We start from the raw sequence: 17,357 nt of genomic DNA, 5'->3' as shown, positions 1-17,357 counted from the left end.
CGGGTGGTCTCTCCTCCCTCCTGGGGCACCTTCGGGGTTTCCGGGCCTCTAAGGGCAGGGCTTCCCTCTAGGCCAGCCCCTCATCCAACCCTTTGGCCCAGAGCTTGTCCCTCTGTCCAGAGCTTCCGTTGGCCCGGAGGCGGGAGCAAGAATGCGCCCTCTCCTGACAGAGCCCACGGAGCCCGCGTGGGGCCCTGGGGCGGAGGGTGGGGGCTCATCGGCCCTGCAGCTTCACCTGCCCACTCACCTGGCCCTCGGCCCGGGGTACCTGACCTCCGGGGCTGTTTGCAGAACGGACCTCGCGCACCCGTGCGCCAAACGGGGTGGAAGTGATCTCGAGCCGGGCAGATCTCAATTCGAATTCCAGCTCTGCCATTACCAGCAGGGTGACCTTGGGTAATTTACTTCTTCGTGGGTGTCAGTTTTCTCGTCTGTGAAGTGGGAATAATAATAGTAACTCCTCTTGTTGGAGGGCTAAAAGGGTCCAATGACCCGTCCAATGACAAGCCCCCCTGACTCCTCAGGAGCCTGCCAGTTCATTCCCCTTCTCCAAGACCCTCATCCCCGATCACCCCACTCCTGCAGCCTCCCAAGCCTTTGTCCTGTGCATGAGCCTGATCACCCTCAGGCCTCCAGGCCCCACCATCCCTCTCCCCTTCTCTGCCCTCCCCTAAGAAGGCTGGCTACCCTTCTCACCCTGGCGGCTGGTTTCAACCTGGGGGAAGACTCTTCAGAGAGGGCAGGACTAACTTCCGGCTTTGGGAGACGGGTAGGGGGTGGCCACACTTAGAGCTGGATAAACCACCAGCAGCACCACACACAACCCCCACTCCGCCCCACTTTGAGTCTGCTTTCACCAAGGAAATGCATTTGTAACTCTAAGATTTTTAAAAGCCAGTACCATGTCTGGCACCTGCTCACCTCTCCTCTGGCCCTGACATATTCAAAACCGAGATGGGATGGGCCACTAATTCACCCAGTCACCTATCACGTGAGAGGCATGTGACAGGCCCCTATACTATTCAGGATTGTATCTCTCAAAGTTTCAGAACCCAATTTGTAAATGTTCCCCAGAGACAGCCTCCACAGGCTTAGCTGGCTCGGGGCAGAGGTCCAGCTGGCAGGACCAGAGCTAGGCCAGGAAGACCCTCCCCCTTCCCACAACCTTCTGCCCTCATCTCAGACAGATAACTCTGATCTCCTCCACCCGATAGGTTTTCATTCTCCAGGTGGCAGGGGAAACAATTCACTTCCAGACTCCAGTCTTCACATTTAGTCATCCTGGAGGAAAAGAAGGTTTTCCTCACCCTATTCTCACCCTCTCCTTGTTTCAAAATTTCCCAAGTAAGCATTCTGATTAGCTCAAGTCACATGCTCATTCCACTCTGGCCAGAGAAGATAAGTCAACTGTGCTTCACAGTGGCCAGGCAGACAGGGTCACTGAGAAGTCAGCAATTTGGATTACATATCTGGATCAACATAAAAACTTTCTTAAAGGAAGAGGAATGGTGTCTTCAGAAGAAGGGAGAAATCATGGCAGACCAGGGCAGCATTTTCACGTGCACTGTTATGTTATACTTTTGAATCTCATTACACAGTAAACCCAAATGACAGGCATTATTATCCTCATACTGCAAATGAATAAAGTCTCGGGTTAAGAACTTGCCCAGAAGATCATGGATAGTTGCTAAAAACATTAGGCTGTAGGGGAATACATTATTTGCATGGTGCTAGAGTTTATCGTCCTTACAAATTACTAGTTGCAAAAGGAAAACATACGTTTACGTAGCAGAGATCTGGCAGTCACTACCTGAAACAGGTGAATAAACGGCATGACTTAGGGTGGGATAATATGACGTCGGTTGCCTACGGAGGCATTAGAGTATGGAGACATGACCTATGAGGTTTTCTTGCCAAAAATGTTTAATCAAGCCTCTAAACCTCATTCCAGTTTAGGGGAAATACAGGGGGGTGGAGGGAAGTTAAATACCACCACAGGACAACAGGAACCAATTCTGTGAAAAATTCTAAAGGATAACTGTTCTGGACTCCTCCAAAAGTCATTGTCACAAACATATGAACAAACAAAAGCAGAGGAACTATTCTAGATTAAATGAAACTAAAGAGACATAAAGCCAAATGCAATGTGACCCTGGGTTTTTTTTTTCTGATTAGAAATAAAATTGCTATAAAACACATTCTTGGGGCAACCGGGGAAAGTCTGAATATAGGCTGCATTTTAGATGTTATTAGGAAATTAAATTCTTTTTCTTAAGTATGTTAAAAGTGATGTGATTATGTAGGAGACTAACCTTACTTGTAGGAGAAGCATGCCATGCTACTTAGGGGTGAAGGTTATGTCCATGCGTGCTCTCAAATAATTCAGAAAAAAAATTATATGGATAGAAAGTAGATATGGACAAGTGATAATAATTACTTATCTACATAGAGGATATATAGCGTGTTCATTTATACCATTTTTCAACTTTTCCATATATTGAAATCTCTCAGATAAAAAAAAAACTGGAAAAAATAAAAAGAAACCTGGCTAAGAACATATCCACAGCAGTAACCTAAAGTACTCAGCCACGCAGCATCAAAGTGCTTTCTCTAATGACAGATACGACGTTCAATGTTCTGTGTGTACAGTCCTTGCCCTCGCAGAACTTGCCATCTAGCACAGAGACCGGTACCTGAATAAATCACTTTTTAAAAAAATGTGCTCAGTACACAAAGGATGGATAGCACGCTACAGGGATAGCAGAGGACAATTCAGCCCAAGGGAAGACTGCAAGGAGGCAGGATTTACATGGAATCTTATCCCCAAAAGGGGATTGCATTGTGCAAAGATTTTCACCTGCTCTTCAGCAAGAACTACTATACATGGCACATATGTGTACATGTGCACATGGAAAAATCTCACTTCCCTTAGCTACGTGCAATGCACACAAATGCTTTCTATCCCAGTCCAGTCATGCTTACTTTTTTCTTTTACCCTCAGTGCTGGTTGCAACTCACTCCAATAAATTAATTTTATGACCCACTAGTTGCTTTGACCTACATTTGAAAAAATACTGTGTTCAAGGACCCAACAAATTTCAAAATGACTGGAAGGAGCGGCCCCCAGAGAACTGAAGACGTCAATAGGCAGAGCAGAGACGTGAAGGGTCTTGTAGAGTTACATCCTAAGGGCCATGAGAGGCCTCTGGTAATTAAAGCAATCATATTTGGGCGCCAATGCCAAAATTCCTCTTCCTCTTACTATCTTCCCTTTCCCAGATTCCATCCTCTAACAGAGCACAGGAAGAACCTCTCATTCAGGGGAGCCCAAGGCTGCGCCCACAGCATGGCTAAGGACTACCAGGCCAGCCCCCTCCAGGACTGGAGATTTTAGAATGTGTGCACAGGCTTAGGTTATAGCCTCCTCTGGAAGCATTTTCATATTTTCCCAGGTCCAGGGTAGAGGACAAGCAAGAATAACTGTCTGCTGGAAAATGGGGTGGAGTCCCCATGAGCTGGAGCTCTGACTTCCCCCAGACTCTGTGCTTCCTTGGGCCAGAGCTCCCAAGGGAAAACCCAAACTGTAGTTTTACCAGTTAACAGAACTGGGAAGTGAGCAGGCCTCTGCTCTCCAGCCCCCAGACCTGGTTTACTGCACTTAGGGAATCCACCCACTAGCTGGCTCCATTCCCAATGCCAGGGCCCCACAGCTCCTTCACCTGGGACACCTTCTCTCTCCTTTCACATAGGCTCCTGATGTGCTCCACACTCCCAGTCCAGCCCTCTTGCTAGCCCTCAGTGACTACGCCACACATCCTATGTGATCTTTTTGTGTCTTTCAGCACCTGTGAAGCATTGTTGTCCCCTATTGCATATATAGGTTCCCAACCTTGAATGCACATTAGAATTCGCTGGTAACTTGCAAAATCCCAATATCCAGGTCATACTCAATTCCATAAAATCTCTGAGATTGGGACTGAGGTACTTTGAAAGCCCCCCAGGTGATATAGTATGCTACCTAAGTTAAGAATTCCCGCTCTCTTATGTCCTGTTGCAGCTAGGAGCCATGAGTGGGCAAGGATGAGGGGTTACTATGGCTTCAGGTGATCAGTCATCCTGGTTCGCACAGGACTGAGCATTTTCTCAGATGTGAGACTTCCAATACTAAGACTGAGAAAAGCCTGGCCAACCTGGATGAGTGGCTGCCCTCGTGTTCACCTGAGGTCTAACAGCTTAGTCAATTTTCTGGCCACTAGTAATACTTGTGCCCAAAGAACCAGAGCCCTGCTTTAGTGGGGTCTTTTCCTACATCTTTTTTTTTTTTTTTTTTTTTTAGTAATCTCTACATCCTACGTGGGCTTGAACTTAACAACTCTGAGATCAAGAGTTGCATGCTCCACTGACTGAGCCAGCCAGGAGCCGCTCCCCCACCACTTTAGTGCCTTTGATACGGCTAGACAAACTCTTTGCTCTCCTTTCCTGGTCTCCACGGACACCTCCACCCTTGGAGCCTGGCCCATGACCCTGCACAATGACTTTGTCCTGAGATGCCCCTCCCTGCTATTCTTTTCTGCCAGTCAGAATCCTGCCCAGTGTGTGGGGCACCTCAGTCAGTTAAGCGTCCAACTCTTGATCTTGGCTCTGGTCATGATCCTACCGTTCATGAGTTCAAGCCTGCATTGGGCTCTGTGCTGACAGTGTGGAGCCTGCTTGAGATTCCCTCTCTCACACACTCTCTGCCCTCCTGACATGTGCTTTCTCTCTCTCTTTCTCTCAAAATGGGTAAATACCCTTAAAAAAAAGAATCCTGCCCAGCCTTCAAACCCAACTCATCAAGCCCTGCCTCATCCCTGAAGCTTCTCAAGACCCCACAGAAGGAAAGGGCCCGTTCTGTGGTGAAAGGAGTGGGGAGGGACTCGAGAAGGGTCACATGCCGAGTAGAGTAAGAGGGCACACCAGCTCAGAGGTCAGACCAGGCCTCACAGAGTGCAAGTCCATACTCGGGACATCTAGATGGCAAGGTGACCCTTAGTTAGTGCTAATAATCACCTCCAGATTATACAGAGAGGAAGGTAGAGGAGTGTAGATAGAAGAGCTGAGACAAACAACAAGACTTTGGTGTCCAGTAAACAGATCCATTCCACAGCCATCCACTCAATACCTACTGTGTGCACAGCACCAGACCAGGCATGGAAGCTGCAGGACAGGCAAGTTTCAATTTTAAGAGTCTAGAATGTAAGTATAATTTTCACTTGATATTTTAAATAATCATTAATCCAGACTAACTAGGGGTAAAACAATCTTATTTTTTTGTGATAAAAAATAAGCATTTACAACAAAGTAGGTATTTTTCTCAGATACCTAGAATAAATCTAACAATGTACTACCCAGTAGAGATATTTTTGGGATTTCTTTCAGTGATAAAAATATTCATGGTAATGAGTACTCAAAAGTTTTTGTGTGTTTTTTTTTAATTGTATCCATTATGGGAGCACCTGGCTGGCACAGCTGGTGAATCATGTGACTCTTGATCTCAGGGTCATGAATTCAAGTCCCATGTTTGGGTGCAGAGATTTCTTAAAAATAAAAATCCTATTCATTTTTGAGAGAGAGCAAGCGCTAGCACACACACGAGTGGGGGAGGGGCAGAGACAGAGAGGAGAGAGGGGAGACAGAGGATCCAAAGCAGGCTCTGCACTGACAGCAGAGAACCCAATGCAGGGCTCAAACTCCCAAACCATGAGATCATGACCCGAGCTGAAGTCAGATGCTCAACCAACTGAGCCATCCAGGCACCCCAAAATAAAAAATCCTTAAAAAAATGATCTATTATGTATCACACTATTCAATTTTTTCCTCAACAATTACCCAGTAGTGAAGCTCTGCCTCAGGTTATGATGTCATTTTTGTTATAAAGGAGTTTGAACTGTGGCTTTTTCTTAAAGGAAATCTTGAAAATTATTATTGAAGTTTTGTTTCAAAAACAGCCAGAAGTTACCCATTTCTCTCCACCTAAACTTAAAATAAATGTGTACTTGTCACAAGAACAGTGACCTTGAGTATGACTAGGATTCAATCAGAGGGGTAAAACCACGAGGACAAAAACACACACACACACACAACCTAGGGAAGGCAAAGGAGGATGGAGGGGAAGGTGGACCCTTTGCAGGCCCAGCTGCTGACTAGCAACCGCATGTGTGAGTTACAAAATAACTGCTGCTTTTTTTCTGCCCTCCCAGTCTCCCAAGAATCTCCCTCTCTAGCCCTCAAGAACCAAAAATTACAGGAAAGGGAAGTCTGGCAAGTGCATTTCAACCTACCCAAGCTGACATATAACAAAGCCCGTGACATGTCATACTGAAGTTATTTGGCCTAGAAAATATGCCTGTTTATTAAGTGCATTTAGGTCATATAAGACAAGAGATTCAATAATCTGCAGGACACTGAGGAGTGAAATGCTGGTCCAAGACCCAAGGGTCACTTCCATCAAGAGTTACAACAGAATAGATGAGCTAGAAGGAGAACTACTGGGTTCAAAGGTCACCTTGCTGCTTTCCTGATCTATGAATCTGAATCCAGAATTCCCTGACTCTTTCTTCCCTGGAGTGGATCTGACTCATTCCATTTTCAGAAGACAACTGGGAAGATCTGAAAAGCAAACCACAGAATCTCCCTGTGATGCAGATCCTAAACATCAAATAAACAGCAGCACTAACTGAAGGTTCCACTTAGCCATCACCTTGGTAGTGCTGCATTAGGTTCCTTTCACACCCCTCTCCGACACACTTTCCTCCAAGGTGAATCTAATGATGCTGAATAAGGTGGAAACTCTGTCTAAAGGTTTTCATGTGTTGAACACATCCGTGAGATCTATCCACTATCTGGATTTTCACATCTTAATAAGAGTTGAGCCAGGACTGGAGGCTGTACACCCTCATGAAACCCAAAGGGTTTCTTCCCCATGCGGGCTCTCTGGCATTCAATCAGAGCTGAACTCTGACCAAAGGCTCCATCTACCATCTTCATTTCATTCACAGTTTCTCTCTTATATGGATTCCCAGATGATCAGAAAGGCATGAACTGTACGTGAAGGTTTTCCCACACTCCTTACATTCAGAAGCTTTTACTCCACTGTGAGTTTTCTGGTGCTGAATAAGGTGAGAGTTCTGACTGAAGGCCTTCCCACATTCACTACATTCATTGGGTTTCTCTCCAATGTGAATTCTATGGTGTTTAATAAGAAGTGAACTCCTACTAAAAGATTTCCCACACTTGCTGCAATCATAAGGAGCCTCCCCTGTGTGGACTCTGTGGTGTTCAATGAGGTGCGAGTTACAACTGTAAGCCTTCCCACAGTCATTGCATTCATATGGTCTCTCTTTGGTGTGAACTCACTGATGTTCTATTAGATTTGAGCTCTGGCTGAAGGCCTTCCCACACTCACTACACACATAGGGTTTCTCCCTCATGTGGATTCTCCGGTGTCAAGTAAGACTTGAGCTCTGAACAAAAGCTTTTCCACATTCATTACACATATAAGGCATTTCTCCTGTATGAGTTATCTGATGCTGGATAAAGTGTGAACTGCACCAGAAGGCTTTCCCACAGTTACTGCATTCATAGGGTTTTTCTTCAGTATGTATTCTTTGATGCTGGATAAGGTTTGAACTATGGCCAAAAGTTTTTCCACATTCATGACACTCAAAAGTCTTCCCTTGTGTGTGGATTCTTTCATGCTGAATAAGGTATGAGTTTCGCCTAAATAACTTTCCACAAACACTACATATTTGGGATGTCTCTTCAATTAAGAATCTGTGGCTGTTGCATAGAGTTTATGACGTTACAGAAGTTTCATCTACATTCATAGGGCCCCTAGTGTTTGTTTTGTTCACATTCATCTCCTTCAGGTAGTGTAGCCCTACTTCAAGACTTTTCTGCTTTATAATTAATTGATCCTCAGTCCAGGTCTCACCATCTGACAGAAAATATAAAAAAGGTAAAATGTAATAAGAAAAATTCCTGGTGGGAAACAGGATGGTCAGAGTATTCAAGAAGGATTTGGTTCAACAAAAAGTATGAAAAATGGCCTTGCAGTACAGAGAAAAGATGGATACAAGTTGTGCAGAACTGGAGAAAGCAGTGGGAAACTAAAATTAGGGTTTATATATGAAGTAGCTAACCAGACAGACATACTGGGATTAGCAGAAAGGAAAGCGGTGTTTGGGGGAAGTGGAAGTATCTCAGAACATTAGGAGGGAGATTCTGGGGTCTCTGTGTGGGGAGGGGAAGGGACTAAACAAATCAATTAAAGAGGAGTATCCTACCCCAGAGGTTCTGTCTACATGGTACCCTGGCCTCGTGATTGTCTCTGAGGTAAAAGGGAAGACTATCTTCACATCATCAAATGCCAACACCTTCTTCACCAGAGCATCTCTCTATACACAGATGCTCACTCATGGACAGACACACTCAGACCTACTTATGTACATCTTTAAAAAATACTGCAAATTGGGAAGATTTAATAAAGGAAAGGGGAGAAGAGGAAGAGTTGTTTAAATATGAAGCATGGAGTAGAAATATTTCCAAGTCGATTTCAACTCTAACAGAACATACAAAAATAAACCCTGCACCCTAACTGCATTTAAAGGAGACATGATAGAAAAACATTTCCTGTTTAATACATTCCTCCTCTCAAGAAATACTTATGAAATAAGGCTCACTGAAGCTAGAGAAGTTTTTGGTTTTGTTTTGTTTTGTTTTGTTTTGTTCGCAGTGGTATTAGAGAAAGCAGGCCCTCTACCAAGAGGGATCTTTCTGAAAGAAGGGAGTGCTGAGGAATAGCCAATGCAGCATTTCCATCAGCAGGGAAAGCCTAGAATATAAACAGCTCTGATTTTATTTGGTAATAGTCATTTTATTGAAGGAATTTAATAATTATCTGTGATGTCTTATCACTTGTTCTCCACATCCAGATATGCTCTCATCCTCTGTATGTTCAATCTAGATATTGTATTTGTAAAAACTTTCTTCTTGTAATAAGAACTTTTAAGGTCCTCTCTCACAGCAACTTTCAAACATACTATTCAGCATTATCAACTATAGTTGCCATGTTGTACATTACATCCTCAGGATTTATTTACCTTGTAACTGGAAGTTTCTACTTTTTGACACCCTTCATCCAATTCCCCCAGGCCCACCCCCAACATCTGGCAATCACCAGTTTGTTTTCTGTGTCTAAGAGTTGGGGTGGGGTTTTTTTTGTTTGTTTTTTGGATGTCATATAAGTGAGATCATACAGTATCTGTCTTTCTCTGATTTATTTCACTTAGCATAATATCCTCAAGGTCCATCCATGTTTCCAAAAATGACAGATTTCCTTTTCATGGCTGAACAATATTCCACTGTGTATCCACATGTATATTTGTATGTATACCATATGTGCTTTATCCACTCATCCATCGATGGACACTTAGGCTGTTTCCAAGTCTTGGCTGTTGTACATAATGCTGTAATGAACATGGGGGGTGCAGATATCTTCTTGAGATTTGTGCTTTCATTTCCCTCAGATAAACACACAGAAGTGAATTGCTGGATCATATGGTAGTTCTATTGGCAGTTCATCAATTTACATCCTCACCAACAGTGTATAAGAATTCCTTTTCTCCACATCCTCACCAACACTTGTTATTTCTTGTCGTTTAAATGATAGCCATTCTAACAGTGTGAATGGACTACTGGGTTAATGTTTTTATATCCATTTGCACATGTGTTTAACTGTTTACCTTGTAAGTGACACGAATTGCAAACACAGAGACTAGGTCTAAAAAGTTAGGTACTTAAAAAAAAAGTGACAAAGGCATCAGTCAAGCCCAAACAAATAGGTAGGCAGGCCAATTCTTTTTCGCAAGATACCAAAATGAACTGGTACTGTAAATTCAAGTCATTCACTGTGCACAATCCAACAGAACTTACTGTGCTTATGTAACTGTTCCACATCTGCACTGTCCAATACAGTAGCCAGTAGTCACAGATGGCTACTGAGCACTTGAAATGTGGCTAGTGCAACTGAGGAGCTGAACTTTTAATTGTATTTAATTAATTTCAATGTAGTTAGCCCATTGTAGCTGGTGCTACCCTACTGGACAGCCTAACTCTAGAACCTTCTAAGTCTTCCAGATTTGTCCCACAGGCCTAGGAGCATCTAAACTCAGAAGGCCTTCAAAACTGGGATCATTAATAAGGTGAGACATCAGACAGAGAAGCTAATAAAGTCTTCATCAGCTCATCAAAAGTCAAAGAGCAATAGCCTGGGCATGCCTCCATTTGGTCTTGAGGCCAAATGAGGGTTTCTTCTGTATCTCCCTGACCTGGCCTCTGTCTTTCCAGCCTTGTTCTGATCCTCTCCCCTACACCAAACCTTTTCTTTTTGTTGAACCAATCGCTTTGTTGTCTCCAACAACATGTGAAGGCTTAGGCATGCTAGAGGATGAGGCTTTTATTTGGGCTGACAGACAGAGGATCTGACAGCCTGCCCGACATAGTCAAGAATGCAAATCCTACAGCTCTCAGGCTCCATTCAATAGCACCTTCTTCATTGGCTGACAGTGATCCTTGTAGAATTCTTCAATACTTCTCCTCTTTATGAGTCCTGTGACACTTCACTCATTCACATCCATCTTACTGAGCACCAACAACATGCCAGGTACAGTTCCAAGTGCTGAGATACACCAGTGGGCAAATAGGCAAAAACTCTGCCTTCTAAGATATTTCATTTTAGTAAGGGAGCTGGACAAGAAACCTTATAAATTACATACTCTTAGAGGAAGAAGATACACGTACCATAGAGAAAGCAAGGAAGAGGAGTAGAGTGCCAGGGGAAGGGAGTGGGCAGAAGGGTTCCAATTTTACATACCATGGTCAAAGAAGGACTAATAAAAGGACACTGAAGCAAAGACTTGAAGGAGATAAGGGTATCTGAGAAAGAGCATTGCACATAGAAGAAATAACAAGTGCAAAGGCCCTGGGTGTTCAAGGAGGCAATGTGATGGGTATGCAATGAGCAGGGGGCGGGGGGGGGGGGGTAGTAAGAAATGAGGTCACAGACATTAAAAGGGAATCAGAGAACATAGGACCCTATAGGCTACTGGAAGAGGTGTTCTTTCACCGAGTGAGATGGGGAGCCACAGGAGGCTTTTGACCAGAGGAAGACAAGACCTGGCATTTTAACAGGATCACACCGGCTGCTATTTTGGATAGACTGTAGGAAGGCAATGGTAGAGGCAGGACAACCAGCCAGGAGGCTGCTGCAATAGTTCAGGTGAAAGATGATGGCACCCTGGACCAAGACTGTGGTGGAGAAGGTAGTAAGAATTACTTGGATTCTGGAAAACAACGTTGATGGTTGTGTGGACAGGAGTACTGACTGCTGGATATGAATATGAGAGAAGCTGTTTCTCTCTGGGTTAAGTAGCTGAAGGGATTGTGTTCCCATCTCCTGAAATGGGGAATATCTGTAAAGGCTACGGCACCTCCAATACTCTAAAGACACATTTCCATGTAGTTCTCATACCAGTCTCTTGAGATCAATAGGTCTCAAATCTGTTCCTCCTTCTGGAGTTCGAATATTTGGTATAATATTCTTGCAACTCTCCTGTAGCTTTAGCATTTTAGCACTGACAATGATCAGTGACTCCTCTCTCTGCCCTCACATCCACTCGGTAAACAAGTACTATTGCTTCTACCTACAGCACACTTCTTGATTTTTGTCCCTACCTTCCTGTTATCACTTCTTGATTTTTGTCCCTACCTTTCTGTTATCACTATTCATGTCCTAAAGTCGGATCCTAAGCAACTCTCACCTCCCATACCACACTCAACAAGTCAGATTCTCTTCCTTCATATGCAATGTTCACCAGCTAGCCTCCTGTTAAGAAAAGCTAACATATCATACCTCAACATCTGCTGAACAAAAACTAAGCTCTTGGGCCTGGCATTCTTCTCCCATAATCTTACTCCACTCTGACTTACAGACTCATCCCCTATCACATCTTCTCTATACTCCAATTAATGTGAACTATTTCCTGAACATGTATATCCCCACACACATCCTTCTCCTCCACCTGGAACAGCCTCCATTCTAATGTCACCTATCAAAATCCTAGACCTTCAAGACCCAGCTCAAAGGCAGCCTCCTTCCTGAAACCTAACCCGGCTCTAACCCTAGCTGGAAGTGATCTCTCCTTTGAATCTCTAAAGCATTCAGTTCCTACCTCTTTCATCGTATTTAACCACAGTCTTTGGGCCTCTCCTCAGAAGTATTTGTGTGTGTGTGTGTGTGTGTGTGTGTGTGTGTGTGTGTGTGTGTCAATTTATATTCAAAGCATCTCAGAATAAAAGATGTCTTCCATTTCTTTTTCTCCAAGCCCACTACTATGAAAAGAGTCCTGTGCACATTAGGTGCTTCAAAATGCTCCTGATTATTTCCCGGCAATTCATTAAAAGGAAGTTCCCCTCCATCAAGAGAAGAATCTATAAATCACTGATGGTTCCAAAAAGACCATTTATAAAAAGTCTCCAGGACTGAGGCTCAAATAAAATTCAGAGAGGTAGATCTCTTCATAGATTAGAGCCACTTTTAGAAAAAATATCGGGGCACCTGGCTGGCGCAGTCAGACATCTGACTCTTGATTTTGGCTCAGGTCATGATCCCAGGGTCGTGAGATCAAGCCCCGCATCAAATCGAGTTCTGCACTGAATGTGGAGACTGCTTAAGATTCCCATTCTCTCTCTCTCTCTCTGCCCCTCTCCCCTGCTTGCACTCTCTAAAATAAAATTGAAAACAAAATTCTTTTTAAAGAAAAGAAGGGGGTGCCTGGGTGGCTCAGTCAGTTGAACATCTGAATTAGGCTCAGGTCATGATCTCACAGCTTGTGGGTTCAAGCCCTACAATGGGCTCTGTGCTGACAGCTCAGAGCCTGGAGCCTGCTTCAGATTCTGTGTCTCCCTCTCTCTCTGCCTCTCCCCTGCTCATTCTCTCTCCTTCTCTCTCTGTCACTCAAAAATAAACAAACATTAGGGGCACCTGGGTGGCTCAGTCAGTTAGGCGTCTGACTTCAGCTCAGATCATGATCTCGCGCTTCATGGGTTCGAGCCCCGCATCAGGTTCTGTGCTGACAGCTCAGAGCCTGAGTCTGCTTTGGATTCTGTGTCTCCCTCTCTCTCTGCCCATCCCCCACTCACGCTCTGTCTATCTCTCTCGCTCGCTAAAATAAATATTAAAAAAATAATAAACATTTTAAAAATTTTAAAAAAAGAAAAAATATCAAAAACTTGGATCCAAACTCTGGTAGACAGCAGGGCCCCCTAGAACGCCTCAACAGACAGTGGCCAGTCTAAGACAGAGCTAGAGAAGCCCAAGAAGAGAGCAGTTGCCCTCTGAAATAAGCAAATCAAATGTGTCTCTGTGGACAAAGGTTTAAAAGAAAGTTTCTTGGCTGATCTGCTTTTAATTTAGAGGAAAGGGGGAAATCTATGCAGTTCTTCAAGTAGTTTAACTACAAAGCTGTGTGATCTCAAGTATATTCACTTCTAACAGCAGGAGAAATGAGTAATACTGTGCTGTGTCAAATAATGCCCCCCCGCCCCCCACTCATGTCTACCTGGAATCTCAGAATGTGACCTTATTTGGAAGCAGAGTCTTTGCAGAGTTCAGATGAGGTCATAATGGATTGGGGGGTTGGGGCTAAATCCAATGACTGATATCTTCATAAGAGAAAGAAGAGGAAGATTCAGATATGGAAACACAGAAAAGAAGGTCATGTGACAACAGAGACAGAGATTGAATGATACAGCCATAAGCCAAGGAGCCTCAAGAATTGCTGGGGACCACCAGAAGCTAGGATCAGTCAAAGACGGATTCCTCTCTAGAACCTTCAGAGGTAGACAGGCCCTCTTGGACTTCTAGCTTACAAAATGGTGAGAATATAGTTCTGCTGTATTAAGCCATGCAGTTGTGGTAATTTGTTACGGCAACCCTAGGAAATGAATACACTTCCTGTTTGATTTAACCAATCAAAAACATATAGACCACCAGCTATGTGCAGGATACTGGTAGAAAGATTATAATGCTGCCTCAAAGCAGAATTAGGAAGGACAACCCCTACCTAGGTGATTGGAGATGGCATCCTCAAAGAATGACTTGGAGCGGGATCTTGACTATGATCAGGATCTACAAGGTAAAGAGTATTCCAGAAACAAGTAATAGCATATGCTAAGGCTCAGCAACTTAAAAAGGAACACTAAGTTTAAGGAATAGTGAAAAAAAAATTCAATGTGACTGAAATGTATGCTCCATGTGGGCAGGAAGCAGGAGATGTAGTGAAAAAGTAGAGTAGAGCCAACCTATGAAGAGGCATATAAGCCACACCCAGGGCTTTGCACTTTATTTTATAGGCAAAGACTAACATGATCAAATTTGTTCCCAGGGAAATTCTTCTGGCAGCAGTATAGAGGAGAGCCTAGAGTGAGGGGCATGACCAATAGCATAGTGATGTATCAACAATCCAAGAAAAATAGGACGGGACTAAAATGAGGAAATGGCAGTGACAGGCAACTGAATCAGGCACTTTTTGAAGAAAAACTGACAGGATGTGGTGGCTGACTGAATATGGAGGGAAGGAGAATAGTTGAGTATGACTCCCAAGTTTTGTCCTGGAAGGGGACAGGATCACGCACAGGAGTGAAAAAAGGGGGCTGAGAACAGTCTTAGGGAAAATCAACATTTAAAAACAGGTGGAGAAACAGGAGTGGGAAAGGCCCGGAGAAGGCAAGAGGAAAACAAGAAGAAAATGATGCTTCTGAAACCAAAGAACAAGAGGTGTGAGGAAGAATGATCACATCAACAGAAAATACTAAGGGGTCAAAAAATTAAAGCTGAAAAAAATGTGTCCAATGGATTCATTATAGGTAAGCCACTGGCAACCTGGGTGTAATCAGTTCTGATGGAGCAGAAGCAGTACCCTGCATTCCAAAGATAATAGCAACTCATGAAGATTTTTTTTTAAGAGGTATGACAGTGAAGGGAACAAAGGCAATTATACCCAGTTTCCCCCTAATGCTCAATCAGCCACCAAGTCCTGCAGGTTTTCATGTAAATGTCGCTTACAACTGTTTATTTCAGAAACTTCATGGAGGAGGCTGTCTTGCATGGGACGCTGGGATGAGTGGCGTTTGGATAGGCAGAGAATGTAGTGGACAGCAATGCATTAAGAAAAAGACACAGAGGCACAACAGTAGATAGTGCAAAGCGTCTTCAGCATTACCTTGTGTAGACACACCAGTCTTGCTCGGTTTATTTTGGGGAACACTAAGGAAAGACTCTCAAGTTGAGTTGAGGCCACCCTGCAGAGGGCCTTGAATGCCAAGTTATGGAGTATGGACTGGATGCAGTGGGCGCTGTGAACTAACAGGAGTAAATGAGTGTTTTAATAAGGTGAGTACAGGTACTTGGCCTTTTAGAAAGACTAACAACAGGGAGCCTGTGGTGTCTATCCCCTCTCATCTAAAATTTGATTCCTTGAACTTTAAATTCTTTCCAGGCCAAACCTGTGACTTTCTAGGGTTTCCTGGGCCAATACCCAGTTCCCAGGGATGTCCCTTGTGAACTTCTACCTTGTTTACTAACCCACAGCCTCTCAGTTAACTATTCTAACTCAACTCTTTTTTTTTTAATTTTTTTTAACGTTTATTTATTTTTGAGAGAGAGAGAGACAGAGCATGAACAGGGGAGGGGCAGAGAGAGAGGGAGACACAGAATCTGAAACAGGCTCCAGGCTCTGAGCTGTGAGCCCAGAGCCCGACGCGGGGCTCGAACTCACGGACTGTGAGATCGTGACCTGAGCTGAAGTTGGACGCTTAACCGACTGAGCCACCCAGGTGCCCCCTAACTCAACTCTTAAGTCTGTGGGTGAATAGGGGTTGGGTTTTCTTTCAACTTAGTCTCAACACCTCACAATAAAAGCTCAATAAATACTTGCCAAATTAAAAATTAGCCCCAAAACATAGTTTTTACACATAAATCTGTAAAAGAAAATCTCCCCAAACATAAGCCATCTCAGAGCCCCTGATGTGGATTATCTAAGTCTATGTCTCCCAATTAAATCATCCATATCCATTTTTTTAATAGCCAGACATACACCAGATAATGAGGGGATAGCAGATTGAAATAAAAATGTTAATACCTATAGCTTAACCTCATTTTCCATCAGCAAGTGGCTGTCTTATCTACTGTACTCCACAGGAAAGGCACCCTCTTGGAGTTTATACCTCGGGTGGTAAATGTATTTTCCCTAACGATGAAGGAGAGCTTGGGTAGAATGAGTGGAGGAGCCCGCTCCTTAACTGGTTATTTGCAGTATGGGACATACTTGGCTGGGTTCATTCATTTCTTTATTCACACATTTAGTGAGCTTCTCCAAAGGCCAAGCAAGTTAGCAGGTGCTGGAATGACAGATCCTCCAAGACTTATGCTAGGATAGTGCTGCTGCGGCAGATCTGCTCCACACAGAGAGAAAACGTTGGTTACAGGCTTTATTTACAGGTAATAGAGCCTCTGGTTAAAAAAAAAAAAAAAGCAGTAGTTTTTCACAGGACAATCGTGTCCATCTGATCTGAGGCCGCGGGTCGGAAGGACTAAGTTTAGACAAAGAAAGCCAGCTAGGTCAGCTCCTCACCCTTGCTCTTTCGAGGCTCCTGCTCGGAGGATGGGCACAGGGACTCCGGGGACATCTGCTCAGGCAGCTTCTCCATGGGCTGGGTCCAATCCCCGGTGCTGCTCCAAGGCCAAGAATTCCCCTAAAATGTCTTCAGAGCGCGACACAACGGACGGGCAGTCACTTCAGAAAAGGGAGGGAGAAGAGGGCAGATGCAGGGAAAACGGCAGGTTTCCCGGGAGAGGCTCCCAATTCACTCTCCCCAGGCCGGCTGGGCCCTGGCGCGGGGGCGCGGCCAGGCCTGCGGCCCCAACCCCGCACCACGGGCATCCCTTCGGCCCGAGCCCCCCGCCGCAGTCCGAGCTTCCCCCAGCCACGGCGCAGACCCGGAGCCCCGGCCCGCAGCCCCGACACTCACTCGCGCAGCCGCTCCGCAAAGACGGCCACCTCGGCCCCCGGGGCAGGACTGGAAACTCGGGCTCCCCGGCGCGCACTTCCGGGTCCCGTCTAGGCAGCTCGGAGGTCTCCTCTCGATCGTGGGTTCTCCAGGGCCGCTGGGGAGCCGGACTCGGGAGCGGTGTGAAGATGGGGCCTCCTTTGGCGTTCGTCTTTCTCCAAGGAGGGATTGAGAGAGGCTGGGCAATGTCC

At 44.7% G+C, this 17,357-nt stretch overlaps 1 protein-coding gene and 1 pseudogene across 5 annotated transcripts in view; both read right to left on the bottom strand.

The window, feature by feature from the left end:
* TMEM225B (transmembrane protein 225B) overlaps positions 1-17,331 on the bottom strand; it is a 29,447-nt gene extending 12,116 nt beyond the window's left edge. The window contains exons 1-3 of one of the 5 annotated variants that reach the window (XM_047837820.1): positions 17,128-17,331; positions 16,731-16,892; positions 248-431 (exon numbers count right to left, since the gene is read on the bottom strand). The gene's annotated coding sequence lies outside the window, so the exon portion shown is untranslated. The remainder of the gene's footprint in view (positions 1-247; positions 432-16,730; positions 16,893-17,127) is intronic. The other 4 variants (XM_047837821.1, XM_047837819.1, XM_047837817.1 and 1 more) reach the window with 4 other exon arrangements.
* On the bottom strand, positions 7,032-9,109 carry LOC125154663 (zinc finger protein 3-like; annotated as a pseudogene).
* Positions 17,332-17,357: the final 26 nt, after the last annotated feature.

This window comes from Prionailurus viverrinus, chromosome E3 (assembly GCF_022837055.1).
Source record: "Prionailurus viverrinus isolate Anna chromosome E3, UM_Priviv_1.0, whole genome shotgun sequence".
Classification (NCBI taxonomy): Eukaryota; Metazoa; Chordata; class Mammalia; order Carnivora; family Felidae; genus Prionailurus; species Prionailurus viverrinus.
Note: the sequence above shows the minus strand (reverse complement) of the source record. Positions and strands in the feature narration are given on the sequence as shown.